The following is an 18,004-nucleotide window of genomic DNA, read 5'->3' on the forward strand; positions in this document are numbered from 1 at the left end:
GGCCTTTCCTGCTGAAGAAACCGAGGTAACAGGGTTAGACAATACCCTGTAGAGCTGCTTCCCCTTCAGAGAGACAGCACTAGACTATTGACCTGAATCATTCTGAAGCAGCGAAAAAGAGAGAGGCATTCTCTCCCCCCCCTCAACTCTTTCAGACATGTTGTTCTCTACATTAAGATTACCTTGAATCCTACTTTACAGAGGACTGTCAAAGGATGTTTATTTACCTGAAGAGCCATCCAGCATAATTTATCTGGTTTAAAGATAAATAAAAAGGGAGAGCCTTAAAGACTGAGCAGACCCACAGGTCTTCTGGTTGGTCTTTTCCACTAGGGTGAAAGAGACTCAACTTGCAACTACCAGAAGTACTGCAGACCCAGTTCTGTGCAAATCTTGCCCCAGCTAAGATAAAAGATCCATGTTAAACTTTAAAGACTTGACTTTTTTTTTAAAAGGTTAGCAGACATTATTTAAAGTAAGCTTTCTGATTCTACGGTTAATTTTAACTGATTTGGGGCTGTGTCCAATGTTAGCCCAACTCAGAAAATTAATGGGCTAACACACGGAAATTAATAGGCCTGACTAACATTTGTCTATTAATTTCAGTGGGTAGAATATATTTGGCCGCAAGCCTATATCGCTATTGTTATCTCTTTCGTAACTTCATTGTAGCATTGTAGACAACTTAAGAAACTATGGTGTTAAGACATATATACATTGTTGAACTAAATAAATTGTATGAATACAGTGGTACCTCGGGTTAAGAACTTAATTCGTTCTGGAGTTCCGTTCTTAACCTGAAATTGTTCTTAACCTGAGGTACCACTTTAGCTAATGGAACCTCCCACTGCGTGATTTCTGTTCTCATCCTGAGGTAAAGTTCTTAACCCGAGGTACTACTTCCGGGTTAGTGGAGTCTGTAACCTGAAGCGTTTGTAACCCGAAGTGGTTGTAACCCAAGGTACCACTGTATTCAAATTACAATAATTGCTGTGTACTTCCTGTCTATTTATGTAACAAGCAAGAACTACTGTGCTGTAATGGACTTTTTGCGGTTGCTGAACAGGAAGACCTGGTATTGGTTCTCCAGTCCCCTATGAAACTTGACCTGTGACCATGGCCCAGATCATGGAATCATAGAATTGTAGAGTTGGAAGGGATCCCAAGGGTCATTTAGTCCAACCCCCTGCAATGCAGGAATCTCAGCTTATATATTTATTGAATTTATATAATACTTTTCTTTTATTGAGCATATATAGGATTCTCTGTTGTGAACATTGACCAGATGTGAAGCTACTTAGGTTTAGCAAAGTTGCTGTGTTGTGGGCCTCACCTACTTCGCAGGGATGTTGTGAAGATAAAATTGGGTCACTCCTACACACGTAGCCCTAACCTCCTCGCACAAAGGAAAATATACGTGTTTGAAAAGCAAACACTGTGTTCTGGTTTGCATGCATTGATAGATGGGGGGCTGGAAAATATGTTTAGCAGATTGACTCAGTGTTGCCAAAACTTCATCCACAGGAAACAAAAACTTCTAAACAGGGTATTGGTGCGATGAGTCAAAATATGTAGCACATACATATTAAGAATTAAGAGCACTTCCTTTTCATTATATAAACCAAATCCACAGAGGCTGTACATATCCTTGTGTTACGTGTCTCTGTATATCTGTCACTGAAATGTTGTTATGCGCCATGGATGTTATTCTTATTCAGCACAGCTATGAACGCCTTAAGATCTCAGCTAAATTATTGGCAGGCAGAATGGAACTATTTCTGCCTTCCCTTAATCACAGCTGATAAACCAGATCTGTTCTGACTCAGTGGCCCTGGAACAAATGCAGAAGGTTATCTGATATATCACATTTCACTGGGATAAATGAGCTTAAGGTTCTTATTATATCTCTGGAGACAAAGGAAACATTCCAATGGACTTGTTACTCTCATACTCCCCAACCGTACAAAAATATTACGAAGTTCTGTTCCATACTTATTTTTCACTTAAGAGATGGGTGCACAATAACAGACTGTTACCAACTGCTGAATACATTGTGATCTTTGAATGGTGCTAAATGGACATAGCTAGTTCAACTTCAGGTTATTCATTCCAGGTTCTAGGCTGGGGTAGAGGTGGCTTTTTAATAGGATTAGAAAACTTCATGTAAGACAGGTCTCTCAATAACCACTATCTATTTTTAAAAAAAATATACATTTGTATTAGTTTTTATATATATTTTCCAAACAGAACATATCATCTCATCTCATACAACATTTTGGCTATTTTAGCCTAAGACTTCCATCAACCACATCTAATGATTTTCAAACCTCATCTCTTAATCTTACATTTGTTATCCTATCTATTACTTTTAATCATCCATAACTTAAAATCCATTCTCATAAATATTTTCTGCAATATTTCATATAGTTCTCCTTACAAAACTTCTTGTAGTCCTACAAGCGTAGTCAGTCGGTTACAATTGTCTTTCAGATAACTCGTATCAATTTTTCAAGAATTTATGGTCCCGGTGGTTTTAAATTGTCCCTGTCATCTTATCCAATGCTGCGTATTCCATCTATTTCATCTGCCATTCCTCTTTCGAAGAACCACTGTATCTAAATGGGATATCTGGTCTCAGTAAACCCAGTTGCTGTGGTCAAAGAACAGAAGAAGGCTACCACTGTTCTCTCTCCAACACTGGAGGCAGACTGCAGTTCAGTCCCAGTTGCTGGGAATACCAGTTGATAGGAACTGCAATCGACTTGATCCAACAGGGCTCTTGTTACATTTTTTATCACTGCCATGTGAGGTTCCAGAGCACTGGGAGGCTGGAACCAGAATATTGGGCAAGCTGGCTGGATGCCACTGAATATCCAACACCTTCCATTCACCTGAGTAAAAAATTATGTCTACTCAGCCCAATTATGCTTGCAGAACTTGCAGCCTAACACAAGGTGTCTAATAATTTTTATAGCAACAAGTTTGAAATTCGACAGGTCAAATAATTTTGCTAAAAAAAGAAGAAAAGCATAGCCAACGATCAAGATATTAATTATACTGGAAACTGAAGTTCCTGTTTTCTTTTAGAAATTTCCATAGAAACAGCAGGGGCTGCAGCATGCAGCAGAGCTGTTCAGAGACTTCATAATTCCAGCTACAAAAAAGCTGCTGAGCTCACATTATTTACAAATTAGATACAATTCTTGGAATTGGTAGCACTCAAAGCTGGAAAGGCAAATTGGACTTTTCCCCTTCCTCGTGGACAATATTTATTTTCTCTCTTGAGGTGGGTTGGAAGGAAGCCTGAAAGGGGTGCTTTTTTTCTTTGCTTTTTTTACATTCAGAGACTGTAAGAGAATTTCTCTTGGAGGAATTCTGATTAACTCAACAATAGTTCAGATGAATTCCAGGACAGCTAAATCACCAGCACTGCAACAAGAGAAATATGAGTTCTGTTACAAGGTCGCAACACATTTGACTTTTGAATCAGTAGGCTGGCCTGTGTTAGTCTAAGTAGAGCATCTGTTTCTTATATCTGAGGCTTGTATGAGCCAAGTTTCATGCAATTGCAATGTAAAGAGATGCATCAGCCTTTGAAGAGTGGCAGAGGAAAGCAGAAATTATAAATCCGACTGGGGCCACGATAGATGAACCAGATATTAGCAGCAGAACACATTGTCAAAGCTTTGCCATGGTGCCTCCAATCCATTCAGAAGTAATTCAAAATGAAACTGGCATCGGGGACTGAAGTACTCTTCCCTGTTCTTTGAGCTGGAGTATACTTTTGATGAATAAAAATTAAAAGCAGGCTTTTATCTTAACACCAAACAGGAAGGCAAGGATGCACAACTATGCTTTCTGGAAAATATTTTAAAGTTACATAGCACAGTATAACGTGCTTCTTGATTAATGATTAAATATAAATTCATTTTAAAACTGCAGACATAACAAAAAGAAAGAAAATAAAGTATCAAAAATATAAACCACAAAGCCTAGAAGGACAGAAGTATGAAGATATAGTGCAGCTCCAAGGAATAATGTATTAAGTCATACAAAGATTCCTTTACAAATAATAAAGATATGCAGAAATAAAAGTATTCTCTACCAATGAGTTCCATAATTATTGAGAATAAAGGTTCTATAAAGTCTTAGATGGGACAGATGTTTGCATATACAGTACTGGTGAAACTGAGCAACTTTCGGCCTCAATATTTGTATAAGAAATGATAGCATGCTATATGCTGTGCTTTCTATTCAGATTGTATGAATCTTTCACCTTTACTAAAATAACTGATTCTCAACTAGATTACCATATTGTAAAAGGTATAGTAATGTGGCCTAGCACATGTTTTGGGGAGAAATTGGCAGAGTGTCACTCTAGAGCTAGGCCTATATAAATGTAAGTAATGCCAAAGGGACACAAAGGAGAAAGCAGTACGTTGTTGTTGTTGTTGTTGTTTTCAAACGCCTATAAAAATATCAGAGTAAACTATCTCATTGTCTGGAAATATAAATTCCAGGTTCTTATTGGAAGCCATTTTAAAATGCCACCCAGAGTAGAAGTCTGAGCTGCCCATAGAACTCAATGTAAAATACAGGCATTAATAAATTTTCTATACACCTAAAAAAAATACTGTCCGTGTAATTACATTTCATTACTGTATTCCCATATTGTAGGTTATGAGGTGCTCTGTGACTGAGAGAGAGTGACTTACAACAGCCCAGTGGTACAGTCCACTATTAACATTGCACACTAGAGTTGAGGCAAGGCTGGTTGGCATTTCCAGGGGAAATTCCCTCATTCATGTCAAACAACTCACGGGTTGCGCCATAGGGCAATCTAGCAACCCTTCTGTCCCCTTCCAAACCTAGTCATCAGTCGCATATGAAAACTTTGCTCTCCACTGACCTTTTTGTACTGTTTTGATTTGTTGTTGTTGTTGTTTAAAAAAGGTTTTTAATTTTCCACTCAGACACATGTTGTCCAGTCAGAGCTATAATAGAATCCTGGGTTTCCCCCATCATTTTTGACTAACAGCAGCAGCTGCTCCACTCTCCTCACAAACTGCTGCTGGACAGCTCTCACTTCTGCCACAGGAGAGAGCAGAGGGAAAACGTACTGCAGTCTTCACCAGCTTGGTGACCTCCACATGTTTTGGACTACAATCTCCCCCCATTAGCCCCAGCCAGCAGTCCAAAACATCTGGAAAGCACCAGGTCAGTGAAGGCTGGTCTATTGAAATGGGAAGTCGTATGTCACGCTTGTTCCCCTTCCCCTGGTTCTGTGGGAGGCCAACCCTTCAGGAAGGGAACAAGCTTCCTACGCTATGCAATGAGGTTACACATATCCACAAACCATTAGTAGAGGAATGTTTCTTCTGTACAGCATTCCAGCCTGGCAAATCCCTGTGGATGTTTTCAACTTACAGAGGGAGTTCAGCTGGCAAATATTAGCAGCCTGCAAGAGGCCCGATGAGAAGAGGCTCTTGTCAGTTGGAGACAAGGCTGAGGGCTTATGACAAGATAGGGAAAGACCAGGGCAGAGCCTGGTGTCGGCAGCATTTTCTGCCTGAGCTTCTGCTATAATCCCTATCATCTCTGTGTAGCTAGCTCACAAGCCTAATGTCCTGAGTTCAACCTCTGACTGTATGGCAGGCTTCCTGAGACCTACTTGTGGCTTTCTGTGACCTTCTGCCACTTACAAAGGCCAACCACCAAGCTAAACAATAAGTGGTTTCTTTCATGTTTAGATGCTGGCTCGGTAAGAAACAATGAAAGCAGCTGAAAATTAGTGAACTTCTGGTGGTGGTGGGAACACCCAGGCCTCCGTTGTTACAGCAGTATGCAAATATGCCTTCTGGCTTCCCTGGCTGCATCCTGTGTTCTCACGGGTGAAAAGTACATGCAGCAGCCAGTGTTCAGAAGAATCTTGCATTTTCACAAAGGTAGTTTCAGAGGTGCATACCACAAACTATGTTTTAAAACAGATGTTTTAGCATGTTGTTGCTTTATGACTGAAGGCATCTCAAGAAAAATCACTTGATGAGGCAGGGTAAAATACTGTTGTTGGTTTGGGGGATTCAATTGTTGAGTTAGCCAGGAAAGGGCCATAGTATGGTCTGACAAAGGAAGCTGCTCTGTGCTAGAGGGCAACTGGGTGGCCCAATCCCTCCCCTGTCTGGTTGTGAGAAAGACAAGAGCGGAGGACTGCGGAGGTGAGAGCTGGGCTGGAAGCGGGGAGAAGCCAGAGTGTGAGAGCCACACTTAACTAGGGGAGAAGCAAGACCTTCTGGGGTCTTGTGAGTCCTTCCACTGTAGGCTCAGGTTGTATGTATGCGTAATAAACCATATATGATAAATACATCACAGTCTGCTGTCCCTCATTCCAAGAAACCAAATCCTGGGCAAGTGCCTGGAACCTCTGGAATCTCACAGTGTTCATTGACTGGGGTGGCATACAACAGTATGCATAAATAGGTAAAATTAGGCTTTATCTCCTCAAGTCACCAACAAAAGTCACCCAGTGAGCTTCATGACTGAGCGGGGACTTGAACCCTGGTCTCCCATGTCCTAGCTCTTTCTTTTTTTAAAGCCAGCAAAATCAAAGATGTTTTATCATGTTTTTGTTTGTTTGTTTCAACTCCCATACATTTTACAGGTATTGGAAGTTTCTGCATGAAAACTATTCATTGTTAGGGATACAAAGTGGATTTGATTGCTGGTTATGCAATGACCACCATTTAAGAAATTCCCATATTGTCTTAATACCTCTGGTCAGTTGTGATTAAAAAAAAACACAACTGGATAAGGGGAGAGAAGGAGGCTATTATGTACCCTGTCATATGAGAAAGTGGATTAGCACACCAGTCATGAAGTGAAGGGAATTTGGAAAAGATATAGGATAACATCCTATCCACCTGCATTGTGAATCATGTTTGTTAGATTAAATACAAATAATTTTTTGGCTTTGCTGAAAGCAGTGATGATGGCACAAATAATTTCCTATTTTCCAAAACCCCAGTAAAACACAATCCAAAACAGCTGTCAATACCTTCGCTCATGGTTACACCTGCAGGAATTAATGGATTTAGGTAACTTGAGTCTAAGCCTCACGGAGAGTTTGTGAGACTCCAGTCCTGCAGAACTGCACCAGTAAAAACAACAAGATTTCAGGGTCTAGTTCTCACCGAGGTGATAAAGTGCATCTGGGCCATCTCAATTCCAACTGTGGGCTGGCTTTGTGTAACTAAATAGTCCTCCATATAAATATGTTATCTTTACTATGGAAAATGAGACATATATGAGAGGGTTTTAGCTTAACCTCTTCAACATGCTGGATAGCTATGTGAAATAAATAATAATAATAATAGTAATTTTATTATTTATACCCCGCCCATCTGGCTGGGTTTCCCCAGCCACTCTGGGCGGCTTCCAACATAATATTAAAATACAATAACCTATTAAACTTCTCCCTGCCCCCATAAGACAGCATTACTTACTGTGAGTACTCATCAGCAATCTTAAGTGGTACAGCCTAGACTGAGGTTTATTGCTTAAGTGAGAACTTCTAGCCTTATGTCAGTAGTATAAAATGCTCTCTAGCTGTGTCAAGTCACATGCAGTCAGAAATTAAGAAAATGTGTCACATGGTTCCTATTTGTGAGGTCAGTAAGCTAGGGTGAATTATTTTATCTGTGATATTACAAAGCTCTCTCGTTTTTGATCTCTTAATCATCCCTTAATGGAATTATAACAAATCCCCTGATGTAATGGGCTTGTGATACGGCACTTGGAGAGCAGTATGCCTCAAACTGAGCACTGATCTGCCAGCACAAGAATCATTAAATTGCCCCCCTTGAATACCTGGCATTGCATTGCATTTCCTTGAACTTGCCATCTTGGATGCCAGATCTGTGCTGAGATTCCTGGTTTACTAAGAGGCCAATGACTCATGTGAATATATTACTGTACAGGAATGTCTGAGGTTTGATCTCATGCAAATTCAAAAAAGCCTCAAAAGCTATCTCTCAGCCCATAAAGAAGAAAAAAGTGTGATAAAACCCCAAGTAGACTTGTGGTAGTTGCTTCTTAATATAACCATCTATGACTACGTTTGGTCCAGATTTTTTTTTTATGGATCTAGAATTTATTGTGCCAGTGACAAACTCATGAAAGCAGTGGTGTGAGAGATACTGGGTGGTGTTCACCCAAGCTTTGCACAGGGAAAGCCCATTGAAATCAATTAACATGAGTAAATTATGTCCATTAATTTCAATGGGTTCACCCTGAGTAAAACTTAGTTGAATGCCACTGATTGGCAGTGCTACTGATGCTCAATCAGCCACAAAGCTGACTGGGTGATTTTGGGCCACCTACTCTCTCTCAGCCTAACTTAGTGCCAACTCTGACAGTAGGTCCTCTGATAATAGATACTATCAGAGTACCTACTAGCGCAGGCAGAGATGGTGAGGAGTATAAAGCAAAATTAAGTACATGATCTTCCCTGTGGCCTCTACGTTAGCATGCTGTCCAATTTACCAGGGTTGAAGTAACATTCAAGGGCCAGTACATTTTACTTAATTATGTTGAATGTGGGCACCTTCTTGTCCTTTAACATAGGAACAAAATATAGGAAGCTGCCTTATACCAAATAAAAACATTGGTTCATTTAGCCAATTACCGTTTAGACTGACTGGCAACTCCAGAATTTCAGGCAGGAGTCATTCCAGCCCTACCTGAAGATGCCAGGAATTGAACCTGCTATCTCAGAGTTATTATGAGGATAAGATGGAGGTATGGATCATGTATACGGCCTTGAGCTCCTTGCAGGAAAGGTGGGCTATAAATATAACAAATATAATAAATGCATAATAGAATCAGTTCTATACCTACTTACCTGGGAGTAAACTGCACTGAACTAAGTGGAAATAGTTTTGAGTAAACATGCAGAGGATTGCACTTTAAGCATGGTAAATTTGGACAGTTTCATTAAAGCCCCTTTACAGGAAAAATAAGTATAGCATTGAACATGGGAGTAGCCAAGGGGGGGCAGCTGCCCCCCTAAATTAATCAAAATCAATTCAAAACAATAAAATCTGAGGTTCTGCTGCCCCTAACAAAAATCCTGACTACGCCCATGGCATTGAACCAGAACCGGAACAGAGGCAGTGAAGTAACTCAATAAAGAAATATTAAGCAAGATTGGAAAGATGTGATGATGGTGCTAAAGACTGAAGAGGTAATCAAGTATGATGAGACACATTCTGAGTAGCTGTGAACTAATTCAAGATGTGATTGAAGGGAAACTAGACAGAAAGAGAAGAAGAGGAAGAAAGCCTAGATATAATTACATCAAGCAAATTAAAGAAAGATGACAGGGTGGAGATATAGGTCAACCTGAAGAGTCTTATACAATAAGCCTTACCACATTGAAATACAGTAGAGGGAAATTATTGGTCTTTACACAGCAGAGCTACTGTGCTCCCTGGTTAAGTGGGAGAATTGTGATTATCAGGCATAGGAAGGTGGAGAATTTATGCATCCAGCTATTGTATAGTCAGACTAGCTAGCAACAACTCTCCAGGGTCTCTGAAGATAGAGAATTGAATAAAAGAAGTCTGAACTTTGATCTCACCTAGGCTCCAGAAAGTCCCATGAAGGCTCTTTCTCAGTGTTTGTTTGTTTGGTAATTTCCCTCTAATTAAGATCTTCCCAGGAACTACAGGAATTTGCAGATCTCCTTCTTGGCAGTCAAAGCAGGAAGATCCAGTAATGGAGACCTTCTTGTTGCAGCTACAGAAATCTCCACACCTGTATCCAGTGCTATTTTTCTAGAAAAAGAGTTCCTGGAACTCACCATGAACGCCTTCCTTGTTCTCTTATACAGTGGTACCTTGGGTTAAGAACTTAATTCGTTCTGGATTTAATTGCCCTGAAATTGTTCTTAACATGAGGTACCATTTTAGCTAATGGGGCCTCCCGCTGCCACCGCACCGCCACCACACAATTTCTGTTCTCATCCTGAAGCAAAGTTCTCAACCCGAGGTACTATTTCTGGGTTAGCGGAGTCTGTAACCTGAAGCATCTGTAACCCGAGGTACCACTGTAATCGCAATGGGGCCCACCTGGGAGGTGCCAGAACTGAGTTCCAGTGAGTTCCAGCTGGGAGGGGGGAAAGCCCCGGCTGTATCCTCCAACATCAGTGCTCTAATGGCAGGAAGAGAGGGGGGAAGATTGGGAGTAGTTTTGGGTCTGCTGGAACTAAAGCCCTCTTGTTCCTATGCCCTCCTGTTCCTATTCCCTTGTCACACCCTCTGAGCAGATCCAGGGCTAGCACACAAATTTTACCTTCCACTGGAACCAGTATGAGGAAAACACTTAAAAAATAATAATATTATGCACCCTCCAACTTCTACCCTGCCAGAGCATGCCTGACAGAACTATTGATTTGATCAGTATTTTAACTTGGATTCTCCTTCATCTGCCCCCTTTGGATTGCTTTCCCCATATTTTGGTTCTTGTTGTTAGAATATTGTTCTTATAGTATACTGATTTTCAAAAACTGTTTACCACCTTGGATATCTAGGGGTTAAATAAATTAAGTGCTGCAGGACCATAGCCAATCCCCCCCCAACACACACATTATATTATATGACAAAAACAGTGGAGAGTAAATGGCAGTCTTGATGTCATGTCAGTATGAATCAACTAGATGCTCCCCAGAGGTCTGGAAAAGTCTGTTTCCCCTAGAGACTGAATCAATGATACCATCAGTATCCCCCAAGAACTACATAGAGGCGTGCTATAAAATGAGCTCATTTTAGAAGCTGCATGCTGGGTCATCAGGCTGCTTCTCTCATTCCCTCCAGTACTTAGGTTGGCTGCCCTAAGACCTTTGGCTTCAAAATGCATTTATGTGTGAGGAATGGGACTCTGTAAATACCCAAATAATTGTTTCATTTTTTTATTAATTCACAGAATTTAAGGACAAGCCCTAGCTAGATTAAAGCCTTTATTTAAATCTCTGGCTGCTTGGTGCTGATTCAAAGTCCCTTGGAGGGCACCATGTTGACAAAGGCTGCTTTATACAGCTGTAACAGTATTAATGCAACAGGATTTTAAAAATAAAGGGGGAGGTTCACAACTCAGTGGTAGAACATATGCTTTGCACACAGAAAGTCCCAGGTTCAGTCAATGACGCAGAATCACAGATGGCAGGACTGTAGAATCATAGAGTTGGAAGGGACCCTGAAGACATCTAGTCCAACCCCCTGCAATGCAGGAATATGCAGCTGTCCCATACAGGAATTGAACCTGCAACCTCGGTCCAGTATACCTAAAGGAGCGTCTCCACCCCCATCGTTCTGCCCGGACACTGAGGTCCAGCTCCAAGGGCCTTCTGGTCGTTCACTCACTGCGTGAAGCCATGTTACAGAGAACCAGGCAGAGGGCCTTCTCGGTACTGGCACCTGCCCTGTGGAACGCCCTCCCACCAGATGTCAAAGAGAAGAACAACTACCAGACTTTTAGAAGACATCTGAAGGAAGCTTTTAATGTTTAACAGACCACTGTATTTTTATACTTTGTTGGAAGCCACCCAGAGTGGCTGGGGAAACCCAGCCAGATGGGCGGAGTATAAATAATAAATTATTATTATTATAACCTCTTGTCTGAAACCAACCAGTACCAACAATACTGGGCCTGAAGGACCAATGGCCTCGGGAGGACTTGAAGGACTCAGCATAAGGCAGCTTCCTATGTTGGACTATTGATAGAATCAATTTGATGGGCTCCATCAAACAGGGTACCCTCCTTTTTGAGCATGACTCAGCAGTTGTGACTCAGCTGTGCTTCTGCCATAGTTAGTCAGTTCTGTTGATTTTGGAGTCCAGGTACTGAAGGGTGGCTATATGAACTGACAGAAAGGAATTAACTGAGAATATAGACTCACACTTGTCCTGCTTCACACTCCCACACCACTACTGACTTGGAAAGAGCCCAATCAGACAAAGATAGAAGCTAGACCCAGAAATTGGCTTTTATATTTGCAAAACATTGCAGTTGCTGCTGCTGTTATTATTGCAGCAGTTATATATAACTTCAACAGTGATTGGCCTTGCTATTTATTTTTTATTTATTTAAAGCATTGTTAATCCTGCTCTCCAATTAAAAAAAAAAGAGCTCCCAGAACAGCTAACATGAAACCAGTAGCAACCCAGATAGCCCTTCTCTTAGGCTTACATTCTTTAAAAGACACAGCATAAAAGGGATCAGGAGCGAAGCAGAAAGCAAGCAAACCCCAGCACCAATTTTTCAAGCTGTGGTTATCAAATGTTCTACCAACAGGGAAGCTTTTTCATATAAATTTATCCCATAATTTTTTGTGTGTATGTCTGTTTGTTGCTTTGGGTTGCCCTGGGCAAGATAAAGTGACGCAACAACAACAACAACAAACAGAAGATAGCTATCATATCACCTCTCATGCTTCTCTTAAGCATACCCAACTTCCTCAACCATTCCTCATAAAGCTTGGTTTCCAGGCTTTTATCATCTTGGTCACCCTTCTCTGTGGATGGTTGTAAACAAAGTGAGGGTATGCCAGTACAATTTGCTGACATTATTGGCATGTTGTAGCAAGTGTTAACAAAGGCAGCCTCAAAAATGTATTGCCTCACGATTCACTTTTCACATAAAACTGCACATCCTAATGTCATGCAGCATTTTGTCTACAAATCGAGGATATCTGAAGAATGTAAGAAGCTTGTAGCATATCTGCAAAGTTGGGAGAACCAGTTCCTAAATAGCATATACAGAAGCATCCCAACCAGCCAGATACAAAAAGCAGGGAAGTTTCAGTATAGGGCACAAATTCTTTATGTTCCACCATCTGATAAATGTAGTAAAAACAAATCCAAATGCTGTACCTATTAAATATGCACAGTTGGAGGTTCTGTTTTATTAAACACACACTGGATACCTTTCTGCTAGCTTGTACTGTATTAGCATTTGTTTTGGAAAGGACATTCTAGTTGTGCATATACAATTGCATACCGGTTTGTTTGAAAGTTACATTACTGACATGTCTCCTTTCAACAACTCCTGGGACGCTAGAAATAACTTCTTCCATAAGAGAACAAATGATCCATGGCCCAGACACTTGGCAGTACCTCCCCTCTCCTGGTCTGCACCACTTAATGGCATTTTGAAGCACTGGTTTGCCCTCATCCGCAGTGCTGCTGACGTCCTATGTGCCAGCTAAGAGTCAGAACAGGTGGGTCTTTCATAAACAATAGGTTTAATGGAAAATCTCTCTTTTGAACAGATGGGTAAACAAAGCAGTGCAGAACAGAACTGGGGCTCCTTAAATTGGCTATGGCTTTTCTACCATAAGCCCCAACAGCACAGAGGAACTCTAATGAGGTTAACAACAACATTCCTAAGTACCGATTGAAACATTTATTTATGTATGATTTTTTTGTCTTTTTAGGTGGTGGTGGTCTTCCAGTAGCCTTCGTCCATCTCACCCTCTCCCCTTAGTGGGTATTCTCCTCATGCCTGCCCCCTGCAAGTTAGCTTACCCTGTGCTAGATGTACTCCTCTGATTTACTCCAGGTGGCTGCCATTTTAATTTCCCCCTAGTGTCACTGACAAAATCACTCCAGGGCATTGTGAGAAGCTATAATGGCAGATGCTGGGCCACCTGGTGCTGAGCCCTGAAAAAGTTTTAAAGAAAGGCTTACAGCAGCCCCAACAATGGCTAATGGATGCTCTTTATCAGCCTTCCCCAAGATGGTGTCCTTTGGCTATTTTACCCTACACCTCCCACCAGTTCCAGCCAGCATGGCCAATGTTGCAGGATGATGGAAGTTTTAGTCCAAAACATCTGGATGGCCCCAAGTGGCACTGGGTCTGTTCAAGAATTTAAATTCATGGAGTGGATCACATACATTATAAATCCTTGGATTTTGTTGTAGCTGGAAATAGTTAGTATCCTGGATAAGCATGAGTGAACATAGGTGTTAACATAAACTTGAAAGTCCCCACCTTGGAGAAGCAACTTAACACTTTTACAAAAAAGAACACACATTGCCAGTGATACGTCAGGAATGAACAAGATTCAGTTTTTGATCATATGAGTTGGCATTCAGTTCCTCTCCTAATATTTTTATATAACATGACATGACAGGGAGGCTCACCTTACATTTTGGGAAACCGGGGATCAGAACTTGGACCTAATTGTGGACATAGTGTGATTTCACCATTAAAGCACTGGTAGAAACCTATTATTTTTTGCTCTATTACTTCTCATAGATAAACCTGTTGTTGATACACTTCCAGGGTAAGCTCAAAGCTAGTGTCGTGATACTGGCATATCCCTACTGCTCTCCTGACTTTTGACAGCCAAGATGTATATTTTTAGGACCCACATTATTTCTGTGATTCTAAGTTGTTTATTGTGTTTTAATTGTTGTAAGCTACCCTACCGTAGGACCTTAGGGTGAAGGGTGGGTAAATAATTATAAGTCACAAAGAAATGAACAGTGGTACCTCAGGTTACATACGCTTCAGGTTACAGACTCTTCAGGATGAGAACAGAAATCATGCTCTGGCGGCGTGGCGGCAGCGGGAGGCCCCATTAGCTAAAGTGGTGCTTCAGGTTAAGAACAGTTTCGGGTTAAGAACGGACCTCCGGAACCAATTAAGTACTTAACCCGAGGTACCACTGTAGTTTCAAATCTTAATAGGCTGAGTGTTAATCCTCCCACCTCCCAAATAAAAGCCAGGTGAGAAAATGATATTGATATTCAAAAACCTGCTAATTTTTTTCTGACCTCTTAGTTTGTTCTTAATAAAAGTATTATAAGATTATTCCCCTCCACCCTGGACCAACAAAGCTGCCTACAATTTTGCCGATTCTGTGCTTAATGCTATGGGACGATATCCTACTTAAGACCAGACATTTCAAACAAGAGAGAGAAACATAAAAATATCACATTCAGGCTAATCAGGTTTCATAAATTTACAGTGTATTTTTAGCATGCAGAACTGGTATAAGAAGAAAGTTTGCATGATTTGTCCTGCTCTTACAAATGAAGGGCCTTGAGATCCTTGAGGGCAACATGAAATACATATCAAGGAAGCCGAGATAACTAGTTCCATGAATGCATTCCCTAGCCTGACATTCCAGAAATAAAATGTCCATATGATCTCTTGGCTATGATCCACAAGCCAGTTGTGCCAAAGTACTTAAATGTAAACTGATTAAATTCTATTGTGTAGATTGGGTTCAATCCAAGTACCCAAACCCAGCCGATTTGAAGATCCTGCTGAATAAAAGAAAAATATTTTCTGTCCAGCCAGCCTGTACCTTTTTTCTGAATCATGTAGACTATCTCACTAACTAGCAATTGCAAAGGAATGTTGGCAAGCGGAGGATATGAAGGGAGTCAGAACTAATCCAAATGTGATGTTGCAGAAGTAAGATCCTCTCTTAGTCCATTCCCCCATGAACAAAAGATGCCAAAAGAATTATTTTTGTGCTGGGATGGGGGCGGGGCAGGGGGAAGAGGACAAAGTTGCCAAACATTAAACATTTTCAAATAGGTTATTTGTCATTTGCAGACCTAAAAACTGCAATGTTTTCAAAATCAAAGCTGTGCCATTCAGTTTGTAACCAAAAAGAAGCCCCGCTATGCAAGCTCCCTTTGGTTGTTTCCACTGAAGTTTTCAAGGAAAAAAAAAATAATAATCAAAGTGGCAGGACCTGGATTAATTGCAAATTTGCCTTTTGGAGATTATATAGCAGCAGCCTCTCTCAGCTGAACAACCAGAGGCATTATTTAGTATTACATTGCTTAAAACAAACAATTGTTAAGGGGAGAAATGTCCTGAGCAGCCAGCTCTGCAATTTCTAAAAGCAGATGTCTTCACTCGCATCAGTGGTACCAATGATCGCAAGCTGATGCAAGACCAATGCCTAAAGGGGCAATTACAAAATGACAACACTGTCTAGTATGAACCAAGGCTGATATCATCTAGTGGCTAAGAACTGGCGATGTTAGTACTTGCTTTGCAGCAATTTTTTTGTCAGGGCCCATGACAATTCTGTTTCATTTTAGACAATGGCTGGCAATTATATATTTTCTTTATTTATATAGGCAATGATAAGTTATGATGGGAAAGAGACAGTTGGAATAACAACAACAACAGTAACACTCAATCCTTCACTTTATGCAGCTCCACTGCATGGTTTAGCACACCAGTAGTAACCAGTGGTGCAATCCTCCTGTGAAATAGGTCTGCAGTAGACTTGTGACAGACAAAATAAAGTCCTGTACTTTTCTGTGTATAAGACTATGTTTTTTACTTAAAATAATGTTCAAAATCTGGGCTCGTCTTATACACGGATAGTATCTCCCCCCATTTTCTTAAATCGGAGTCCCCCAAGCAATTTCTACCCAAATGCGATTTTGGTTTTAAATGCAGTGTAAGGAGTCTCTATGGGAGTATATTGTATTTAAAAATGGGGTATCAGAGTTTTTAGGGGCTACCCAGGTTGGGATAGCTGGGATAGCAGGCTTGTTGGGTTTTGAATGTTTTATGTAGATTTTTCAATTTCGTTGTTCTGTATGGGACTATGACAATAAAGATTATCGTATCATATCGTAAAATATACATGGGGTTGTCTTATAGACGAAAAAATACAGTACTTATTCACACAATACATAATTAATGTAAGGAACTATCACAAGTTGTGATGATGGGCACAAGCTTAGATGAGTTTAAAAGATTTAGAAAAAATATGGAAGAGGAGAGGTATATCCTGTTAGTCACATCACAATGGTTACATGGAGCCTGCGTGCTGAGAAGAATTACACCAACAAATACAAGGAACAGCAGGGGAGAATGGCTGTCAAGCCTGCTTGTGGGGCTCCTGGAGGCATCTGGTTGGCCACCGTGGGAGGCAGAACACCGGGCCAGCTAGACTTTGGGTCTGACACCAGGACTCTTGGGGAGAGTATATAAGTACATAAGAAAAGTCGCTGCATCATTCCTGTCATGCACTCTGTAAAAATAATGGAGCCCTACTTGAACAAAAAAGTGGCAACCCACCAGAGGAAGAGCTGGAGTTACATTCCACATTGAGGTCTGATGCATGCCTCACTTATCTGCATTGCAGTGAAAGTGAGGAATAGCTTTGCTCCTGCGTATAATGAATGGCTGGGGTGGGGGCACGGAGGGCCAGGAAAAAACAACAATAACTCTGGTTGGGAATGAGTCACTGGGAGCAGCTGCAAACACTGTGCCCCTACTTCGACGCTTTTCCATTCTGCATGCCACAGCCTAGCTACTTACTCTCCCACTGGTAGTCCTTCTGCCCCTGGCATATGAAACTGGAAATTCATCTGCTGGGAAAATAACATAGCAAAAATATTCAGCCCCCCAATCCACAGGGTGTTGGACTGGAATTCGGGTTGCAGTTTATGTTTTATTGCTCCATATGCCTGCATGGAAGAACACATTGTGAGTGCCTGGCCAGCAGCACTCCTCAAACTTTTGATAGACAGAATGGCTGGTGGTTCAAATACCTTATGTATTTATATCCCACCTTTTTCCCCACCATGGAAGTCAAGGCAACATAGGAGTTTCCAAGAAGCCTCCCGTTTTAACATTAAACCAAGCTAGCTGCATTGCTTTTTCCTCAAACGATGCTCCTATTCAGATATTCTAGCTCAGCTTGACTTGGCTTTTTAAACGTTTTATTAAATTTTATATACAAAGATCATTGGAATAATAAATGATAAAAATAAACTGACCAAGTCTTCTCATGTCATTTGCATATCACAAATTTAGCATAACAAATTTGCAGCAATATCTACAACACATGGTTCATTGTTAGTGGTCAATGTATAAATTCTTGGTTGGTGAACTGGTTTAAACAAAAACAAAGGGGAAACAGGATAGAATAGAGTTAATAGATAACACTCAACATTGTATAGCTAAT

Source organism: Podarcis pityusensis (genome assembly GCF_964106645.2).
Source record: "Podarcis pityusensis genome assembly, chromosome: 11".
Classification (NCBI taxonomy): Eukaryota; Metazoa; Chordata; class Lepidosauria; order Squamata; family Lacertidae; genus Podarcis; species Podarcis pityusensis.